Below are 21,672 nucleotides of genomic sequence, written 5' to 3'. Positions count from 1 at the left end.
CTGCAACCCTCGTCACGATCTGCAAGGCGCCTACAGATGAACTCCCGTCATTCCTAGCAAAATTATGGGTGGGTGGTTCCCAACCTTGCACCACCCTTAAACCCACATTTGTTTTGCTGCTGAGGGGTGTGATCTACAGAATGTAAACTTGAATCTATCAGAGCCTACTTTCCTTTCTTTTCCTTTTTGCCGTTTTATATAGCGCAAACTCAACCCGAAGGTATTGGAGCACTTTACATGAGCACCAGTTACGTTACACAGGGACACATTGATTCTGTCCTTGACGCTGCTTTGTGTCTGCTGAATCGGGGGTTGCAATGACAGTCCCAGGAGTCACAAAAAGCAAGCCAGGAGTTGCAGTTACGACCCCTGGCGACCTCCAATTGATGTCCATGCCTGTGGCTAGAGTGCAAATAAATGGTGTAATGTCACTCCCCATTACTGGCCAAGGGACACTAGGCAGGATTGGCCACTCTCATCTGTTTTATTTGCAATTGCATTAGAACCTTTGGCAAACAAGCTTTGTTGGCAATATTCAGATCATGCACGTTCACATAGTAGCCAACACATCCTGATATCCCTTTATGCAGATGATATGGCCCTCTCAGTCAGGAATCCCAGGAATGTTTGAACAAGATTTTAAGGGCATACATTATTTTTGGCGTCACAAGAAATTGGAACAAATCCCAAATATTTCCTCTCACCGAGGATGTAGTAGGGTTCAACTCTGATTTCCATTTAGATTGGTGCACAGGGTTCCTTATATATTTAGGCGTCTAGGTTAGCCAAGACATGGATGCTGTTCTTAAAAAAAATTATGGAATGACTATGGAGGAGATAGCTGAACAGGTCACTCAGTGGCTATCCCTCCCGCTATTGCTTTATGGACGGATAGCCTCATGTAAATAGTATTCCTCCCCAAGTTGCAAGGGCTTTCATGTAAAAAAACATTTTAGGGTCGGTACGACTCAGTTTAATTAAATTGGAGCCATTTTGGCCCCTAAATGGCTTTTTTTTATTCAGAAAATCCAGTTCGCAATTCAGTAAGATGTTATCGAATCTTACCGATTGGGTTTGGGAATAGATTAAATCGGTATTTGGAAGGGGCCTGTTTGGGGTATCCCTTCCAAATACCGATTCCTTTGGGGATAAGTTAATGTTTTTCAACCGAAATCCAGTCGCAAAGCATGAATATTTTTCCACCTCCTCAAGGGAGATGGTAAGCCATTATTCGCAAGTGGGAAGGAATTTACACTGAGGATTTGTGAATATTCACAAAAACATTTTTTATGAGCAGGCAGTGGTCCATGAGCCCACTACCTGCTCATAAAAAATGTTTGTGTCATTTTTCTTTCTTTTTTTTAAAGAGCATCCTGTTTTTTTTCTTAAAGGAAAACGGGCTGCATTAAAAAAAAAATTGCCTTATTTAAAAGCAATCACACACATGGTAGTCCGCGGACACAAGCAGGCCAGCATAACTATGAATGCAGCCAGTCGTAGTGGGTCACAATGTATGCCCTACCTCATGCATATTAATGAGGTAGGTCTAATTGGGACCCACTGTGATTCAGTATTTTGAGAACCAACTTATTAATAAGTAGGTCGGTTCTTAAAACACCAATGAATCGTTGGAAGTCGGTGCACAAATTGCAACCACTTATAACAAATCCCTTTTGTGCATTCCATTTAATGATTCGCAAATTATGAATCGTTATTTGTTGGACTTTACGATTCCTTAAATGGAATCTTTGCCCATGAGGGCCTAAATGTATTCATAAATATACCACTTCCCCTTCCTAGCTTCTTCATCTGCCTTCTAAACACACAGCTGATCAGATTGGGATGGATGGGACAGCAGCCCAGGATAAAATGGGAAACACGCACTTTGCCATTTCATTGTGGTGGACTCGAAGATTCTGACCTGGAGCTTTATTATCTATTCACACAATCCACTTCACCAACTATTGATTTCACCATACGCATTATCTGTCTCAACTTGCGGTCATAAAAGATGTCAGCCTCTGCTCCATTTAGGTCTCTGATTAGACCTCCTCCTCTCCGATAAACCTTTGAACATGTCCACCATGGCCTCCACCTCTAGGGCCTGGACTAGGCTCAGAGAGAAGGTGGGAGTAGGTACTGTATACCCTCCAAGCCTAACAATATATCATCCATTGCTGCATGTAACACAGGAACCAAAATCCGTCTTGCTGCTGTCCAGGCAGGGCTATTGCTGTTGGGGTGATTTGTATAATAATACATATTTCATAACATTGATTGAATTTGAGGGCTGTCCCCTGTTCCCCTGTGTATGTACTTTTATATTATCGACGCTTGAGTGGCACTTGCCAGCAGTCCTTGACTTCCTACCAGAACCCACCATATTTCACACATTAGAAGGTCTTCTGTGGGCCACTACCATGAAACATCTAATCTCTAAACTTGACTTATCTGCGTGGGAAGATGTTCCTGCACGCTCTCTTTCTAATGGGGTGGAAGGAGATATGGGTCTGCAGATTCCAGGGAAATGTGGACGTAGTGCTATGTACAAAGATTATGTATTATACACTAAAAATTCCTGTAGAGAACATATCATACCCTTTCACCTTGTGGAGAAGGGGCCTGCGCGAAGACTCGAAGTGTGCTAGATGTGTGCAGTCTGAGGTGAATTTCCTACATTTGGTCCGTCATGTGTAAAAATACAGTTATATTTGCAGAAAGTGCTGCCTGGCCTGTTTCGGATAGTCGGTTGTGAGTGAACACCTTATCAGAGTGTTGCCATATTCTGATGGGTGTGGGAGACCCCCACAACACACAAAGTTTACTGCTATGGCTTTTTTACTGGCTTAGATATTGGGCACCTGCTGCTGGGGCAGGGGTGGGGTCCCTGAAATATAAAGAATGGATCAGCTCACTCATTTATTGCAGTGAACATTCGACCTTTATGCTGACTTCACTGTCTGGTGCCCACTGAAGTCATTTCTTCTAACATCTAGCCTTTAATACTGTTGCTGTTACACATACAATTTAACAGTGTTCTGTTCTCTTGGTAGGAGGTTGGAAGATACAGGAGTTCTGATAGACCGTCTCCTATTGTTGGATGTTATGTGCTTGGGATTATGTGAAAAAAAATTAAAAACCTTTCTGCTATGCTATAGTGTGAAGTACCGTCTTCTTGAAACATATTCTCCATTATTACTGTCATATGCTGTACTATCTATGTTACAGACATGCTAAATTGGAAATGTCAATGCATTTCTTGGTTCTGAGGAGCTACACTATAACTGCGTCGTAAAATACGTACACATGTATGTTATGTGTATTGGAAATCTGTAATAAAAAAGTTTAATTAATGGTTACTATGTATCTGAGCCATTATTATAACTAGAATAATCATTATTCCAAGGATATCCTCCTTACGCTAGCACCACCTTTAGGCCAAGATTGGGGCACCATTCTCTAGGATGGTCACATTATGTCATGGATGGGCCATTATTGTGTCGAGGAAGGCCAAAGCACCTTTACCTTTGTCGTGGGCCATTATTATTATCTGAGCCATTATTATAACTAGAATAATCATTATTCCAAGGATATCCTCCTTACGCCAGCACCACCTTTAGGCCAAGATTGGGGCACCATTCTCAAGGATGGTCACATTATGTCATGGATGGGCCATTATTGTGTTGAGGAAGGCCAAAGCACCTTTACCTTTGTCGTGGGCTTCCACATTGAAGCCCACCTTCATTTCTCTTGAATGGCCGAAGCAAAGCCAAATCGCAATTATGCCAGGGGCGCCCATCATTTTGTCGTGGGAGGCAACAAAATGCCACTTGCTATTGTCAGGGTGCCTCCTCCAAAGATGCATAGATCCATACAGACACCCTTGGACACGGACATGCTCACTGATACTTGCAAGCATTGTCGCCCACAGTAATACTCATACGTGGGCATGCTAGAGTAATCATTCACACACAATAGCTCAGCCACCTGACCTTCCCATCCCCACTTACCTGAAAAGTGTGTAGTCCAGGTTTCTCCTGTGGGCTGTGTTGTCTGCTTTAGCTGGAATGGACGAGCTGTCTATATGCTCAGCCACAAGAAGGTCTGGTACCCAGGGCCATCACCAGAGCAGTTGAAAAGTCAAGGACTGGGCAATGCAGATTTGCAGGCCGTAATGGCTAACATTTCACAGGCAAACTGCCCATTCCTCATCAGTGCCTCCTTTTATTCTTGAAATCTGTTACCGATGCAACCACTGAGAGGAGAGGGAAGGAACCTTTTATTTTGGCCTAGTTCCTATTGGAGCTAATAGCAAGATATTTGTTTTCTTCAAGAGACAGGCATGACAAAACTGCAGATTTTTTTGTTTTTCATAGAGCATGACAGCTCTCACCAATGTCTCACTTGCACACTGTGAATATGGATTTCGAGAGGAATTGAAGATGGCCCACTCTTGCATAGGCTGCCTGTGTTTGTATGTGCAGCCACTTCTGCTGCCACGTCTGACGGTGGGTGTGCGGCAATCAAAAGTCTTCTTGCTACCTCCCTTGCTAGTGGGGGTTCTATCTAATCTACACTATCTACTGTGACAAGTTGACTCACGCACTGATTGAGAGAGTTCCTCCTCTTTGCAGACTCTGAAATTGGGATGTTCATATAGTAGCAGATGGAACTCCTTTAGCTGCTATCATTATATCTCACAAAAGATCTCAGTGGGATAGCCGAGCATCTTCTTACTTTATCTGTAGCATTGCCAGTTGTCCTAAGTGGGCTGCTATGGGGTAGAACATGCCTCTTCCTTGCGGACTGAATGGCATAGTAAGCACAGGCTCTGTAGTAAGCCACCACCATCCTGGGGGCACCCTTAATCAGAAGGGTGACTGGAAAGGTTTAATTAATGCACATAGGCCAGCATGGAAACTAGAGAACAGATTAGTGGTTGGAGGTAAGAGCTTAGTATGAAACCACTGAACCAGGCACCAGTCCTACTCCAGAGGAGCTCTTGTGTACTCTGCTTCTTCCCTGCTACTTACCTTTGTGTTCAGGACTAGAGGCTTTAGCATTCCCACATACCAGATGGGATCTAGAAATGGGATCCCATGTGCTACCACAAGATCAGCAATTTTTTTAAAACTTCGAGGTAATGTTAAAGCAATTTATTAGCATTACACTCCTTTTTTTTTTTTTTTTATAAATTTTATTTTTGTTGTTGCCGTCACATGGTACACAATAACGGACAGTAGGTCTGCAATGCAGCGTCAACATTCAGCTGCCATAATCAGTAGAGCAACATTTTATAATATACCCCCCCAACTTCAACCTGCTACTCATTAGGGCTAAGATCCACTATTCATAACAATTGTTTACATCATCATCAGTGTGACCAAATGCAACTATCAGGTTTTGGTGCAAATACACAGTTCAGTATGTTCTTTAACCTGTAGGTTCCCAGGCCCCTGTATCATTCACTGTTTCCACGTTCCATACCCCCCACCCATCCATCAATCCAGGCCCTCGTCGTCCCCTGAGCTATCCCCATCCTCCTCCTCGGGCAGAGGCTCACAGATGTCTCCCCTATAAATGTTCCAGGGTGACCAAATCCGGTTCCATTTTCGAGGATTATGCCTCTGCTGGTATACTGCCCGCTCAGTCAACATGATCACATCCATATTTCTGCACCATTGCGCCAGTGTCGGTGTGTCCTGTGCCCCCCAGTTTTGCGCGATATCACGCTTTGCCAGCATTACACCTATGATCACCCACCTCTTCGCATGCAGTGATAGATCCGATGGGCCCCACACATTCAGGAGACAGACCCTAGGTTCCGGAGCAAACGGGTGCTGGAGGGTCTGACCGATCGTGCGTGTGACACGCCGCCAGTAGTTCTGTATATGTGGACATGTCCATAATGTGTGGTATAGCGTACCCTCCTCCCCGCAATTCCTCAGGCAATGTGGGTGTTCTGCTCTATGTATTTTATACAGTGTCGTGCGGGTGTAGTAGACCCTGTGTAGCACTTTGAACTGGATCAGTCTGAATCGAGTGGAAATACCAGCCTCCCTGGGTGATGCCAGGGCTGCGTTCCAGTCCGATTCATCTAGGTCCCCTATCTCATCCACCCAGTACTCCTTTAGTTTCCCCAGAGGGTCTGGCAGGTTATTCATGAGTTTACGGTAAGTGAGGGAGGTTGCCCCGGCCTCCATGTAGCCTGTAAGCAATCGGTCCTCTAACGGAGCCGACTCCGGAAGCGCCACACCAACCTCCAACACCGACAGAAGAGCATGTCTGATTTGTATGTACCTGTATGTTTCGGTGTCTGCAAGGCTGTATTGTTCCTTCAGGGTCCCAAAGGAGAGCACACCCTCTCTGGTCCATAGGTCGCCCACCGTTGAGATCCCAATGTTGTCCCATTGGTCGAACCCCTTGGAGCTGCGCAGGTTACCGAGGGCCTTGGTGTCCCACAGTGGTGTGAGTCTGGTGAGCACTCCCTCCCATCCCAGCCGTCTCTGAGCTTTGTGCCATAGGGCTACAGTGTGTTTAGTAGGCCCCTCTAACTTCCTCACCATCCCTTTGTTATATAGCGGAGCTAACAGGGTGGACATGCCCAGCTGTTGTCTATCTGCTCTGAACGCCGGGTCGTCTTGCGCTGCGTGGAGCCATTGGTTAATCACCTTAAGGTGAGCTGCCCAGTAGGCATTACACTCCTTTTGAGCCTGGCTCTGCTGTTGGGTCACTAGGGTTTCCCTATTCATGAGGCATCCACTGATGTCCAGCTATTGATCTCATCGCTGAGGGGAAAGGACAAGGGGAAATTTGTGGGTTGGAAAGGAATGCATATTGCACTGCTCTAAATAGCTGTTTTCACATCTCAGTCACCCCTGGCAGTGATTTCAAGTCTCCACTCGGTTCCCATCACCATCAGTCAGTACATTGATTGTTTACCCTCATCTAAATACTAGTCCTTGGTCTTTAGATGCTTTCCATTAGCCATATAACAATTTCTAGTCTGGGCCAGAGGGGTGTAAGTTTTTAAGAACTAGGCGCTTGCCTCTGCTTTCTTCTGCACCAAGAGTAGAAGTCAGCGTCCATACCTTTATTTTTAAAGGCCTAGAATTATTTTCACTAAGTACTTCTCCCTTTCTGTCTCGGATGAAAGGAGGGTATCATATGTCTCTAATATAGTTCCTCTCTTTATTGACACACTTCATCACGAGGAAAGCATTGTCAGAGGTTGTCCCGAGATACATGTATAGCTATATTGTTTTAGAATTGAGGTGTGTATATGGTTTTACTTGTTCTTTTTAAGTCTCACTACACAAAGCACATGCTTTCTGCTGTTTCTAATACATTGCATAGTTAGTTTTTTTATGGGCAATATTTTATTAAGTTATAAATACTTATAGAGCGCAACAAATACCAGTGGGTGTCAAGGCACTAGCTCATGGTGAGAAACTGATGTAGTGCCTGATAGATTCCTTAATTGGCAAATTGCAATGTTTTTAAAGCCTTCCTGAACAACAACAGATTTGATGTGGCTCTTATATGGGGAGGAAGTACATTCCACTCTTTTGCTATTGATGTAACAAAGCTCCCCCCCAGTTTGTGAGTCTAAGTCTGTTGTCCTCTACTTTCTGGGCACCCAATGATTGGAGCATTCTCCTAGGTGTGTACCATTTGAAAGACTGCTGCAGAAAAACCGGACCATTGCCCTAAAGGGCCTTTTGGGCTCGGCATAGGGCCGTGAATTTCACATTATGCCTCACCGGAAACCAGTGGAGTTTAGCAATAGCCTGCAAGATGGATAAATGTTTAGGAGTCTGGGTCAGAGTTTTGGCTGCTGCATTCTGGATTACCTTAAGCCTATTTAGATGAAGATGCTGCACTTTCAGGAAAGGGGCATTACAATATTCCAATTTGGCAAACACTAGACATGACATTACAGTTGTTGGGGAGTTCACAGGGATGAAAGGAAACATCTTTTTAAGCATTCTAAGAATGTAGAGAGCATACAGTGTAACTGCATTAACCTGTAATCCAAAAGTTAGCTTGCTATTCATGACTACTCCTAGGTTTTTGGCTTTCTTCACAGTAGCAGGAACTGGCCCATTTCCTCTGGCCACCAGGAAGGGGACCATAGGGAAGGATTATTCCCAAACAAAATAACTTCTGTTTTCCCAGAGTTAACTTGTAGACTGTTTTGGTAGATCCAGTTTTCTGGAATCATATAAATTTCCACTCACTCAAATTATGGGGTGATGACATAGCTATCACTATTTGAGTATCATCTGCATAGGAGATGAGGTCAAATCCAAATGATCTTATCAGCACTGTCTGCGGTTTTGCATACACATTAAATAATGTGGGATTGAGAGAAGATCCCTGTGGCATTCCACAAGGCAGGGAAAACTATTTGTTGATGTGGGGGCCCCAAGGCCACTGTTTGACTCCTGCCCTATAGAAAGGATCTTAACAATTTTAGCGCTGAGCCCCTGACCCGACAGTCTTGAGACAGTCTAGCAAAATCTTATGGTCGACCATGTCAAAGGCTGCAAACACGTCACGGAGCATGAGTGCTGCGCTAACCCCGCCATCCACAGTGGATCTGATCTCTTCAGTTGTTCTTAGGAGTGCAGGTTAATGGTGACCTTGGTCCACCTCCAAAAGTGACTATGTAGAGCAGTATATGGGTTCCATCCTGATGCAAATACATCAGTGTCTTCTTTTCTGCGTCCTTAACTGCAGATCCACTTCCAACATTGAGATTTGCCATTGAACACAAAATTGCATTTTGTCCCCTAAAAAATACGGGTTTCAAATCGTGCTCCAATTGCAGGAAATATATATCGGCCAAGGATCCACACAATGAGGGCCTGTGGGGCCTGGGTACGACTCAGTCATGCGACAAATGCTCTCTGATACGCTCAAAAGCAATCATGGAGTGAGGGGTTATGCTGTACATCACTCAACATTGAAAGCGAGGTAGGTTGTGCTGCAAAGAGCAGACCTACCTCAGATCGTGGGCCTGCTCCAGGAATTTTAAGGTAAGTTTCAGGTAAGTTTGAGGGACAAGTCAAGCCACAAGTGGTAGAAGTCCAAGAGGGACTCCTCTCCATCTCACCACTTGCTCTCTGGGGAGAAATCGGGCAGTGAGCACTCTAAAGGCACAACTTATCTGCCATTGTCGGGCTCAAAGCCTGTTCCATTACAGGTCCCTTCACGCCCGAGTTCCCTGGGCCAAAGCTTACCCTGCAGAACTAAAAGGCCTTTAGGGAGGCCATGATCGAATTTTTCAAGGTGATCCTAGGTCCCTCTGGAGCACCTTCAAGCCCAGCTTAGCCACAGAGGCCCCCAGCAGAATTACCCCCGGGGAGGTCCAACCCTGGCACCATCTGTCCCCATTGAACCTCCGGCCTAGTGTCTGCCTGTGCTGGACAATTCCACCACTCCTGTGCCACAGGCCTTATCTGTTCTGACTGCTCGCTGCTGGCCCTGACTTCAGTGGGGCCCACACTAGTTCCTAGTCCACCATAATTGTTGGACCTAAACCTACTTACCATAGAGACTAAGGCAAACTTACTGACAGAAATCTTGCAGCCTGCGCCTTCTTTGTCACAACACTTGCCACCATTTAACAAGCCCGGACAGAAACCTTGACAGCGACTTGGACTAAGCTGTGTTCAACTCTCCTAATATGTCACCCAGGAGCTAGAGTGACCAGATGTAATTTGCCTACCCATGGCACGCCTGCTTTTTTTTACTCCACACCAGAGTCCCAAGAGCTTGGCAGTTCAAGCTTTTTCTAGCAAGGTGAACTTCCATTACAATTTCCTCCCGTCCCACAAGACAATCAAAACATATTGATGCTTTCAAGAAGAGGGTCTTTCCATCATTCATTCTGGCACTTCGATCACTGAATGCGGTTTGCTAGTTGGGGCATTTCACGCATGCACTTGCGGACATGGCCAGCGTGAGTTTGCCAGCATTCCCTAATGAATTCAGGAACGCCATTCCTCTGACCATCCAAGACGCAGCAAAATTTCTCTTGAAGGCTGGCCTGGACACTGACCGACTACGGATATAAGATCTAGGATTTCCTGGGAATATGCTTGCTATCTTATGGATATGCCGATGTTGGCTCTAGGCATATTCAAGGGAAAGCCGGTTCGGTTTTGGAGCGCTCCATAGGCAACCTGCTCTTAGGCTTGCTATCCCCAGCCCATCAGATCTACAGACAATATCAAAAAGTTTGAGGATACTCTTCAGGTTCCACCTTTCACCAAGGTAGACCATGCAACTCTTACAACACCCAACATGTCTCTTGTGACTCGAGAAGACGTGGTGGCAAAGGCAGTGGGCACAACCAGGGAGAGCAGTCCTCTTCCCCTGCTGCAGCTTGTCCGTTTTGATTCCCACTCCCATGGTCATGTGGGACTCGTAAGGGGATGAATAATTTTTTCTACCAGACTGGCATGATATAACTTCAGAGATGGGGATGCTCCAGATAATTCAACACGGGTATTCCCTCCCCTTCACATTCACTTCCCCTCATATGTCACCTATTGTTTTTCAGACTTCAGTGAAACAAACTACCATCCTTGTGCAGGATGTTCAATTGCTCCTGGCCAAAAGGGCCATGGAATGGCAAGGAGAGGGGAGGGTAATACTCACCATTATGTAGTTGATGCCCAAAAAGATGGAGCCCAGGCCTTTCTGCAGAAGGACAAGCTGAAGACGTTAAATTTACCCCTGCTTCTTTCCACTCTGGATTCAGAGACTAGATGGTGCCATAGGATGTGCATTAAACATACTTTCTTGTACCCATCCAGCAGTCTCACACACTTTATGGAATTTGTTATGGGATTGGAGCACTCCCAGTTCGCCATTCTTCCCTTCTTCCTCACCATAGCCCTCTGATGTTTACAAAGGTGATGGCTGTGGTCATGGCCCGTCTTCACAGGTCGGAAATACATGTATTCCGTTAAATTGACGACTGGCTACTAAAAGTGCGTTTGCCACAATCAGTCATGCACCACCAGCAGACATCAGTCAACCCGCTGACATCCATGGGGTATTACATCAACTAACCAAAATGCTACCTGCAGCTTTCGCAGAGGATTCATTCAGAAGGGCAGACCTAGACACAATGACATTCAAAGCTGCTCTACCACCATAGCGAGTCTTGGACATTCAGGTTATGATCCAAGAGTTTGTGCTCACGCCTGTGTTCTGGTGCAGATAGTTCTCAGGCATCTTGGTCTTGTGTATCCTGCTGATCCCACATGTCCATTGGCACATAAAGGCCTTTCAGTGGAACCTCTGCCTACAGTGGGTACAGCACTGTGCTGGCCTACTGTAAGACATCTGCATGTCTTAGGCATCCTGGGATCTTCGATGTTTAGCGATTGCGGCAGGCCATTCTTCCTACCACATGCAGAGCTCTCAATTGGGCAAGATGCATCTTACTTGGGGTGCAGTGAGCGATGGAGATCAGTGGCTTTTGGTCACCACATCATCCTCCTCGTGCTTAATGCCTTTCAGCTGACTTTGAAGGCTTTCCTCATGTCCATAAAGGGGAATCTAGTTCAGGTCTCAATGGACAACACAACCACCATGTGGTACTGCATTAGTGAGGGCGTGTGAGGTTACGGATCCTGTCCCTGGGGGCTGTTTGTCCCTGGACCAGACACACATTCAAGGGATCTCCTGCATGACCAATCATTTAGTGGGCTCACTCAACATGAGGGTGAACGAGCTCAGTAGGTGCCAACTGGTGGACTACAAACAATATTTTCATCAGAAGTTGGCTCAGAACATCATGGTTAGATCTTTTTTGCCACCACCGAACATGCAGTGTCACTTTATCGCACACTGAGGTTTCCTCCAAGAGGTTCCCATGGAGGCATTCTGCTTGCAGTGGAATGCTGGACCCTGTAGTTCTTTCCATCTTTGCCTCTCAATCTTCAAGTTGTAAAGAAAATCAGGACAGACTTGGCTCAGATCATCCTGATAGTTTCAGATTTAAATGGGAAAGTGTTACCCTGATTCTTGAGTATGAGCAATCTGATAGAAACGTCTAGCCTCAGATTCCTTAACTTAGAAGATCCCCAGGCATCAGACTGGTCCGGAAAATTTTGCCCAGTAGCATCTCTGCGTGCCGGTGGCGGCGCCGCACGGCTCCGCCCTGATGTCGTCCATGGACGTGATGTCAGCGGAGCCATATATGCCCCGCCCGGCGCATCAACATCAGTTTTATTCTTTTCCGTGTCACAACGCGGATCCGGGAAACCAGCAGTTCCTGGCCTTCTTTTGGGCCCTTCCCGACACAGTTGGTGTCGTACCGGAACAGTGTGCAATGCCCTCCGGGTTCAAAGCCTGTGAGACCTGTGCGCGTCAGGCACTGATCCGCACCTTATTTGCATGTGGTGCCTTGGTGTGCACCACGATTCCAAGCAATGCAGCAACTGTCAACAGATCAAGCCGCAGTTCCTTCGGGAACGCTTTATGATGCTATTGGCCGCGCAGCTGTTCGGGCCAGTTTCTTCTCGTCGCCACTCTCCCTCTCGAGAGGAAGCTCGCTCCCGAGGCCGCTTCCGCGACCGGCGCCCTAGGAAAGGTAAGCAGAGCCACCGGGCGTCCACTGAGGTCCACCTCTCGTAGGTGTGCCACTGGCACCCACTGTTCTTGTACGGGGTCAGCTACGGGCGCCCGGAGGTCACCTCCTCCCTACCCTCCTTTCCCAGGAGTTGGAGCGATGCACTCCCAAATGGAGTCCTACTTCCGAGCTCTTCAGGCCTACTTTGAGTCTCCTTCTCTCCCTGGCGCGCCTTCGAGCCCCACAGAGGCGGTGGGTACTCAGGTCGGGCCCTTGTCGGCAGATCCTTCCCCGACCAGGGTTGTGTGCACCAACTCCGAGGCGATGACGTTGGGCCGTGGCCCAGGCGGTCCTGGTCGCTCTGGCATACCACGCCAGTCAGCGCATAGCCCTGTGCAGCTTCCTGCATGGACGGCGGAAGCTGCGTCGGCTAGGCCGTGTTTGATGCCGGGCTCTCTTAGTCAGTCAGCGCATAGACCTGTGCGGCTTCCTGCGTGGACGACAGAGGCGGCGTCGGGGATGCCGGCAACGCTGGGTTCGACGCCAGGCTCTCACCGCCAGTCAACGTATAGCCCTGTGCGGCTTCATGCGCGGACGGCGGGAGCGGCGTCAACGCCGCCGAGCTAGGCGCCACGTCTGGCCCAAAACCGGGCTCATCACTCAAGGTCACGCCCAGCTCACTTCCTCCGACGCCAGTCGGCGTCGAGGGTGGATCCCTCGTGGAGGCTGTCGACGTCCTGTCGACTCCGACGTGGCGCCCACAGACGCCACTGTCAACACATCCATCTCTGCTGGAGCCCATCCTTTCATCAACACCGATGCCCATGCCTGGGTTGCTCCGGATTCCTCATTTCTGTCCCCTCATCGGGGTCGAGTGACACTGGTATCCCCTACAGTCTTTTCTGATGCTGTTACTTCCCCTGGTCGGGAGCCACTGGTGCAGGTTCCTAGTGTGGCATGGCCTTCAGGTCATTCCCCAGCCCTTCTCTTTATGGCGACTGGGAGAATTAGCCTCCAACCGTCTCCTACAGACAGCCTCTTGTCCCCTCCTAGGGTGATTACGGAGTTGGGGGCCGCATATGCGCGAGCTATCGCCAGGGCAGCTGCTATCCTTGGCTTTCAGCCTCTTGTGGTACCCCTCATTTCCGATCCCTTAACGGATCTGCTCCATCTCGAACCCATTATAGTGGAACCCTTGCTACCCTTTGTGGTGCTTTATTGGAAGTCCTGCGTGGCACATGGGCACGGCCCTCTTCCGGAGTCCCGATTGATCGGGCCATTGCCGGGAGGCACCGTCCTGCCCCGGGGGATCCACTCTGTCTGTCCCTCCATCCTGCTGCTCAGGGCCTGATAATTCAGGCGGCTTTTGGTTTACAAGACTCCGCCACTTTGCCTTTGTTTCCTCCCACCCGGGAATCCCGGTGGCTGGATGCATGTAGCAGACCGCTTTTTGCTTCTTCTAGCGCGGCCATCCGCGCTTTAAACACTACATGCGTGTTTGCACGTGCGTCCTCTGCACTCCGGTACTCAGTGGCTAAGTTTCTTCCTTCTCTTCGGGAGGAATTGCGCCCGGAGTTACTCCGTCTTGTCCTTCATGGCAAGGAAATGGCTCATTTTACTATACACTCCTACCTGGATACCACAGACTCTGTGGGCCGTGCTCTTGCAAAGGTCGGTGGCTTTGCATCGTCATGCCTGGATGCGTGACAGCCGCTTCCCTGATAATATCCGGGAGACCCTCCAGGGCATGCCATTTGACGGGATAGATCTTTTTGGGTCCCATGCTGATATACGATCTCCAGTCTTCTGTCAGGGCTTCCGTAATTATGCCGCGCCACTGACTGGCTGATTTTTCTTCTTCGTTGCAGCCTTCCTTTACGGCAAGTTTTTTATCAGAGGCAAGTTGGTGCCTCTATATTGCCTGTATAGCTGTCCGGCTGCGTTGTTTTTGTTTTTAAGTCCTTTGACTTGCCAAGAGGACCTCCCCCTTCTTGTCAGGGGTGGACCCTTGCCCTATGTGGGGTATTGGCTGGTGGCAGGTATCTGCCTTTGCCTTCGTACACTCTTGTGGAGTTTTCATTGTAGGTATCCCTCTGGGCCTTATATGCCTCCTTTTATTGCGTTACGCAGGGTCGCATCGCCCTATTGTCTGTAATACTTAGACAACGGGTCTAGATCTATTTTCTTTTGGTGCCAGCCCCTCCTGGGTTCTCCCCAGTAGGGAGTTGCTGTGGACCTCTCTGTTGTGGGTTGTTGTGGCCCTTGGCTTGTTCCCCAGCAGTTTTCTCCACATCCCCGCTGCTTTCGCACAGGGATTCCTACTTTCCACTGGCACTCTTAAATGTGGCGGACTCATGGAGACGGTTCTCCTTGTACTCCGATCTTCCTGGCATCTAGGACCTGTGAGTTGGTCCTAAGTACTCCCTAGTTAGGCTGGTCTTTTCTTCTAAATTGTCCTGCGAGAGGGTTGCTCTCTCTTCCTGACTGACGGCAGACGCTGCTTAGAGCCTAGACTAGTTCCACTTGCTGTATAAGCTGCAGGTACTTTTAAGCGAACCCGAGTGCCTGGGTTTGGACGGGTTTCAGAATCTTCTCGAGGCTGTTATGTGCAATGTTATTCCTCATGGCTTGTGCCGCCGTTGCTTCTTGTTATTAGGCGCATCTGAAAGAAACAGGTTAGTATTAGATTCCTTACCTTAGAATATCCCCAGGCGTCAGTCTGGATCCGGAAACTTTTGCGTAGCAGTACCCCTGCGCGTCGGTAGGCGTCGTCTGCAGGCGTCCCCTGCGGCTCCGCGTCCGTCGTCGGCGTCGTGCGCCTCTCGGCTGTTCCTGCGGTCTTGCTCCCTGGTGTTACTTCTGGCCGCGTAGGAGCGTCTTTCGGGCTGTGTATGAGCATTCTTTCAATACTCTCCACATCTCTGTCTGGTAAGGGTCTCCACAGGACTCTTCCTCTGTGGTACACGTGGTGGTGCTATGCGTTTTCTCCACCATACTACTTATCCGGTCCTTTGGGTTGGCTTTGTCGACTGCCGCATCCTGCGGTTTTTTCACGCCATAAGGTTCAGTTCTACTCCAATGCGAGGTGCTGCACTTTCTTTTCATGCTATAAACAGGGTGGTCCCAGTTACATGCACACTTAGCTCAACTAAAACATTAGTAAATCGCATACACAAATATTCATAACAACATTGTTTTTAATCACAACGTGTATCAAAGATTCATTCATGAGAAGATACACAAGGTATATAAAATATATAATGCCCCGGAAAATTAGAATAGGGAAGGGTGGTGATTGGATGGTGAAAGTAAAGAATGAGTCACAAAGAAATGAATACAAAAAGAATAATACTAACTTAACACAATGGAACAAGTAATTTGTCAATTGATTGAACGATCAAGCCTCAAATAAAATCACAAATGATAAATCAGGACAGAGGCTGAACACAAAAAGGGAGTGTCGACGTTTCGACCCAAATAAATGCAGGCATGATGTAAACCTTGCTAGAGGGTCTTCATCAGGACAGGAATTGTTGCAAATGGGGCAAAAATTCTTAAGATTGTATAGTAATGCAGCGGTTTGGTTTGGTAGCGGAGTTTCCAGGGTGGAATTATGTTTGTTTGTGGAGAACTATGTCAGCACGTATAATAATGCTGTTATGGTCACTATCTAGTTAAATTTTCAGCCGATCGTGATGGGACCCAAAAGATGTAAAAGGGCACAGGAGCTGCCGGTACGTAGGGGAAAACACACGAAGTAAAAATTCGGCTGTGATGGTCGATGCTGGCGTGTGCTGGATATGGTATCAGGGTATTTATACGGTCCGTCGGCGAAGCCAAATCTGGAATATCAGGGTGCGTGATAGCTGAAATTTGACTACGGTGGATGATACACCAAACGCTGTATGGTTCCACTGCTCCTAACGTGTTAACGTGGAATACTGAAATCGTAAGCCAATTTTAATCGTGCTCCACTCATGGAAACCTCAATAACACTGGACACTTTCTTTTCATGTCAGTGTCTTACTAGGTGTGTTTTTCTTCCATGTGGCCCCGTGCTGGGCAGGGGCCAGTGTTCTGCTGCCTTCGTATCTTTACGGGAGCAGGTTTAACACTGATGTACGCTGTTTGAGTGATTAACTGGGCTAGCCCTGGCTTCTTGTCGACGCCTTGGATCCTGTGGATCCTTTATGCCTCTTTCGAGGTTCGGCATTTTTTCACTTTTTCACTCAGGTGCAAGCGTTTTGTCTTGGTGTTTTTCTTCTCTCACCCCCTCTACATATGGGGGTTTTCGTGCTATTCTGGATGGGCTGTGGTGCCCTAGCCTTCCCTTAATTCCTGCTCTCTTCAGGGCACAGGGGTCTGGTGGTTGGCTGCGCCGTCATTTCGTCACCACTGTGTTTCGTTATTTGGTAAACGACACTCCTTTGGTCATGTTATTAACCACTAGGTTCTTTCTGGACCTTGGTGGGGTTTAGTCGCAGTCCCGTCTCCTCTATGTGTATGGCTTTGGTATCTATTCTAAGTTAAGGAATCTGTGGCTAGACGTCTCTATCACATGAGACGGTTACCTTCGGTAACAATGTATCTGGTAGAGACATAGTTTAGCCGCAGATTCCTTAACGTCCGCCCGTCCTCCCCTTCCTGCGACAACCTTTTCAGGTTGGGCTTCTTGCCTTCGCATCCCTTTGGGCGGCTTTATTCCTCTACAGGGTGACGTTTCCTCTTCACTCAAACTTACGAGGCTATATTCTGTTAGTGGCTTTCCTCTGCCCATTCTTGTGATTGGACGGTATGCTCATATGACATGTGTCCTTTACAACCCTTACCCTGGGTTGTCCGATGTGAGTCTAATTCTCCCTTCTATCTTCTTCCACCGATTGAGGTCTCTTGCCTCCCTGCACACCAGCGGTTGCAGTCTCTGACAAAGCTACCTTCGGCAGATCCATTATTTGGATTTGACGTCTTCTTTTAGGTGACACTTTATAGTAGTTTGTCCTTGCTCCTGGATTTTGGACTGGTTGTCCTTCACTGTCATTTCTTATGATTGCAGCCTTTCTGCCGGCTGCTGTGATGGTTCACAGAGGAGCTATAGCTCAATGGTGGGTCTTGTGCCTCTGGTGGCACAGGCTCACACAGGCTTGGGGTCTATCCTGCCTATGTTCTAAATTTTCTTCTGCCTCCGGGGGAGGTTGGCACTTTATACTTGCGGGGGTTCCTCTCAGAGTGGTGCTCTGTTCTTTCCCTCCCTCAGTTTACAGTATACAGTGCTTGGCACTGTCTTTCTATGGTCATGTTTATTCACCATACCTCGTTTTCTGCACACTGTGCCCCTATTTTCACAGTTTTTGGTAATGGCTTTGCGTTCTGATGTGGAAGAGTCTTCTGACAAAAACTGATGTCGGCTCGCCGGGGCGGGGCATATATGGCTCCGCTGACATCACGTCCATGGCCCCATCAGGGCGGAGCCGTGCGGCACCGCCCCCCGGCTCGCAGAGGTGCTGCTGCGCAACATTTTCCGGACCAGTCTGACGCCTGGGGATATTCTAAGTTAAGGAATCTGCGGCAAGACTGTCTCTACCAGATACATCGTTACAGAAGGTAAGTAACTTGTTCTTTATCCCCACGATCTAGCCACCTCTATGAGAAGACCTCAACAGTGCAGGGCCCTGCACCGGAATCCCAGCCTCCTACACCTCCTTGCATGGAGATTGATCAGCACCAATTGAATAGATTTGTGTACCTACTGAAGTAGTGAATATGTTATCAGCTAGGTGCTCATCAACCAAATCTATTTGTTCCAGTCGTTGTGCAAAGTTGTAGTATGGTACGAATAGCATCAAGTTCATCCTCTGCAGACCAAATTGTTAGATTCTTTTTTTGTTCTCTCTTCGGCCCAGCAAGACTTTGCAGGAGGCCCTGTTTAAATATATTTATTGCCCCATTTTAGCATTTCCATGTTTGCCTGATACACCCTTGTTATTCAAGTCATCAGTTGTGTTTTTTGAAGGACCTGGCACTCATGCCACTGCCCCTACAGCCTTCTTCTTACCTCAGTGGGAGATTAATATGGTCCTTACGTTCTTAATGTGCACACCATTTGAGGCCATACACAGTTGTCCTCTGAGACTACTAACAATCAAGGCTGTATTTCTAATTGCAGTTACTTCTGCTTGCTGTATCTGCGACCTGCTGGGGCTATTAATGCAACCTCTATACAACACATTTTTCCAGATAAGTTGGTGTTGCAAACTTGTGCTTCACTTTTGTTGAAAATGGTATTGCACTTTCATGTAGTACAGTGCAGCGCTGTGCCTCCCTTTTTCATTCCACCTCACCTCTTAAAGCAGGAAGAGATGTTTTATCAACTGGACCCAAAAAGAGCTTGTACATTGAGGTCACTTGCTAGTCGTAGGAAGGGAAAGGGCTCCTGAAATGAATCTCGTCAAGGTGGATCGTCCTACGCATTCATATATGCTATTTTGGGCCAAAAGAATTGCCTTCTGAGGGTCTTTGGACCCATTGCACCAGAGCCAAGGCCACCATAGTGGCTCTGGTGAGAGATGTTCAGTTGTTGGACTTCTGCTAGACTTCTACATGGGAGCCCTTACACACATTCACCACCCCTTACTTCCTGATGTAAGTCTAGTCCTTAGACCCTCTATCTTTTGGGAGATACTGCTTTAGTTTCCATTCAAATGTTGATGGATCTGCAGTTGAAAATATCCATCAGAAGAACAAATTACCTATATCTTTAAAACTATTTGAGGTTGATACTCTAACTGCAGATTTCTCACTGCTCTCTCTTCTGAACATTCTGTCTTGGACGTTTAGGTTTATTTAAAGATTCCAAGTTAGGTTTTGCACATTGTCATTCTTTCATTTTGTATCTGATGATCTGCATCTTAGGGCATGAAATAGTCAAAATGTAGACTGACGTAATCATACCAAAATGGTACTTATTTACAGCTATCCCTTTAAGAGGGGAAGCAAGGCCACTATAGAGTGTGATAGTGCCACCTGCCTTCAGGCGGTACCTATTGCTATAAAAAAGTTATGGGTCTAGACAGGCGCCTAGGGATTCCACAGTTAAAGAGTCAACCAGACTTGCCCATTTATTTCTACTCTCCTTTTTTTCTTTGGTAATTTTGTAACAGGTAAGCCAAGCAGAAATAACTGTTCTCTGTTTCATCAAACCAAATCATCTCCTCAGAAGATCAAGCTCTCACCCCTTTGCCACTATAAACGTGAAAGACTGTGTGTTATTACAGGAAGTGGCTTTGAAGCTGTAATGAAATACTTTTTGTTCTATTTCCTTTGCAACAATACTTGATTGTGCTGATGCTTCCCATTTTTTCTCATCGGTCTTATCTAGGTTTATATATTCTCAGGTAATTGAGAGCTGTAACTGTTGATTTAAGAGAGAAAATGCTACTTACCTGTACCTCTTCTGTTAAAGCAAAATCACCCGTACTCAATTGTGGCCAGGAGTTACCACTGTGCGTACCTTTTTATCACATTTGTACAATGAAGGCACTGCTTCCAGTCCTGCCACAAGGGTTAGAGGCTTCCAATAGAGATGCAAACAGAAGGGCCCCTGGGTAATGAAGTTGTAACTTTTCTTCATCCAATCCATTTCAGGTGATCTTGGAAGGCAGTTGTGATGAAGCAGTTTCCTTCGCTCATTTACTTTATAAGCCAACTCTATCATTTTTAGACCAAATTAATATAGCTGTAGCTTGTATTGAAGCCCATATACTACTTTGGCTTTAAGCATGTGTTTATTATTGCACAACCCACTTCAAATCTGGTAACGGTGTAATAAGGGTGAAGCTGTCTGTTGAATTTATTCGTCCACTGCAGTTTGTGGTCTGCTTCAGCAAAGTTGTGATGCCATTTTTTTTTATTTTATTTCATTATAAGCAACAACTGTCACCTAGAAGTTGTACCGCACTAATCAATCAGTCCACATTTGTGGAACATAGTTCTCTCAATGGTTTTCATTACTTTCACAAATCTGTTAAGTTACTTATTTGTTTTTCTTTTTTTGTAAACATCTTTGACAAAAACCCTGCGTGTACTTGACCCAGCATATGTTTGCCATCTTCAACTGCTGTCAGTTATTGAAAGGCGTTTTGTAACATTACACTGGTCAGATGTATTCCTCCTTGTGCATAGGGTGGTGAAGAATGTTGAAGCTCAGAGAACACAGTAGCTCTGTGTCTTCCGCTTGTATGAACCATACTTGAAGTGCTCAGATGAATCCTTTCTTTCCTTATGCTGTGTTGACTTATAGGGTCAATGTGCAAAATGTTCTTGCAGATCATGACTGGGCTGTAGATGTTTCCAAGTCTTAGTCCTTCCAAGATTATATGGACTGTGTTTCATAACCAGCCAGGCAAAGGTAAGCTTTGAAAGGGTAGAACAAACATGAGCTACTAATGATTATCTTAAAAAAGGAATTTGTGTGATCTACTTTCTTGAATCTGTCTGATCATTTTGTTTATCTTTTGATTAAATGGTGTCCTACAAATAAATATTTGTAGAATGATCATAAATTTGCAATTTAGTTATATATAATCTTTTATAATATTGCGCTGAAATTGAATGTGAAATCTACAACTGCTTTTAATCTGCTTCAGAACTTGACTATTCTGCCACGGAGAGTTTTGGGAGTTAAAGTTAATTTTAAATAAACTAAAGTTCAGTCACTGACTAACAGTGTTTACATGCAAAAGACTTCATCTAGTGTTCATCATCTATATATTTAAGTTCCCATTGCTTCATTGTTTAGTTTCGTTCTTGAATACAACCCCCTTTGTTATAAACATGGAACAAATGCAACTGTGTTGTTAGTACCAATAAGTAAGTCTAGGAAGCTCATTTCAGGATCTCCTGAATGGCACAGCAGCATGCATTTGCCACTTTGTAGGACTCCTCCCCATTTTTTGCTGCATTTTTGTAGGCGTTTTGAAGAGTTTATTTATCTGCATAAACCTAAGTATGTATTGAAATGCTAGTTTATGATGGATATTTCTGCCTGCAGTTTCATCACCTGTAGAACAAACCCAGGAATCAGA

General features: G+C 46.4%; 1 protein-coding gene across 3 annotated transcripts in view; it reads left to right on the top strand.

The window, feature by feature from the left end:
• Positions 1 to 21,672, top strand: part of HOOK3 (hook microtubule tethering protein 3) — a 1,014,571-nt gene that overhangs the window by 715,614 nt on the left and 277,285 nt on the right. The gene's annotated exons all lie outside the window — the stretch shown is intronic.

Source organism: Lissotriton helveticus, chromosome 2_1 (assembly GCF_964261635.1).
Source record: "Lissotriton helveticus chromosome 2_1, aLisHel1.1, whole genome shotgun sequence".
Lineage (NCBI taxonomy): Eukaryota > Metazoa > Chordata > Amphibia > Caudata > Salamandridae > Lissotriton > Lissotriton helveticus.
Note: the sequence above shows the minus strand (reverse complement) of the source record. Positions and strands in the feature narration are given on the sequence as shown.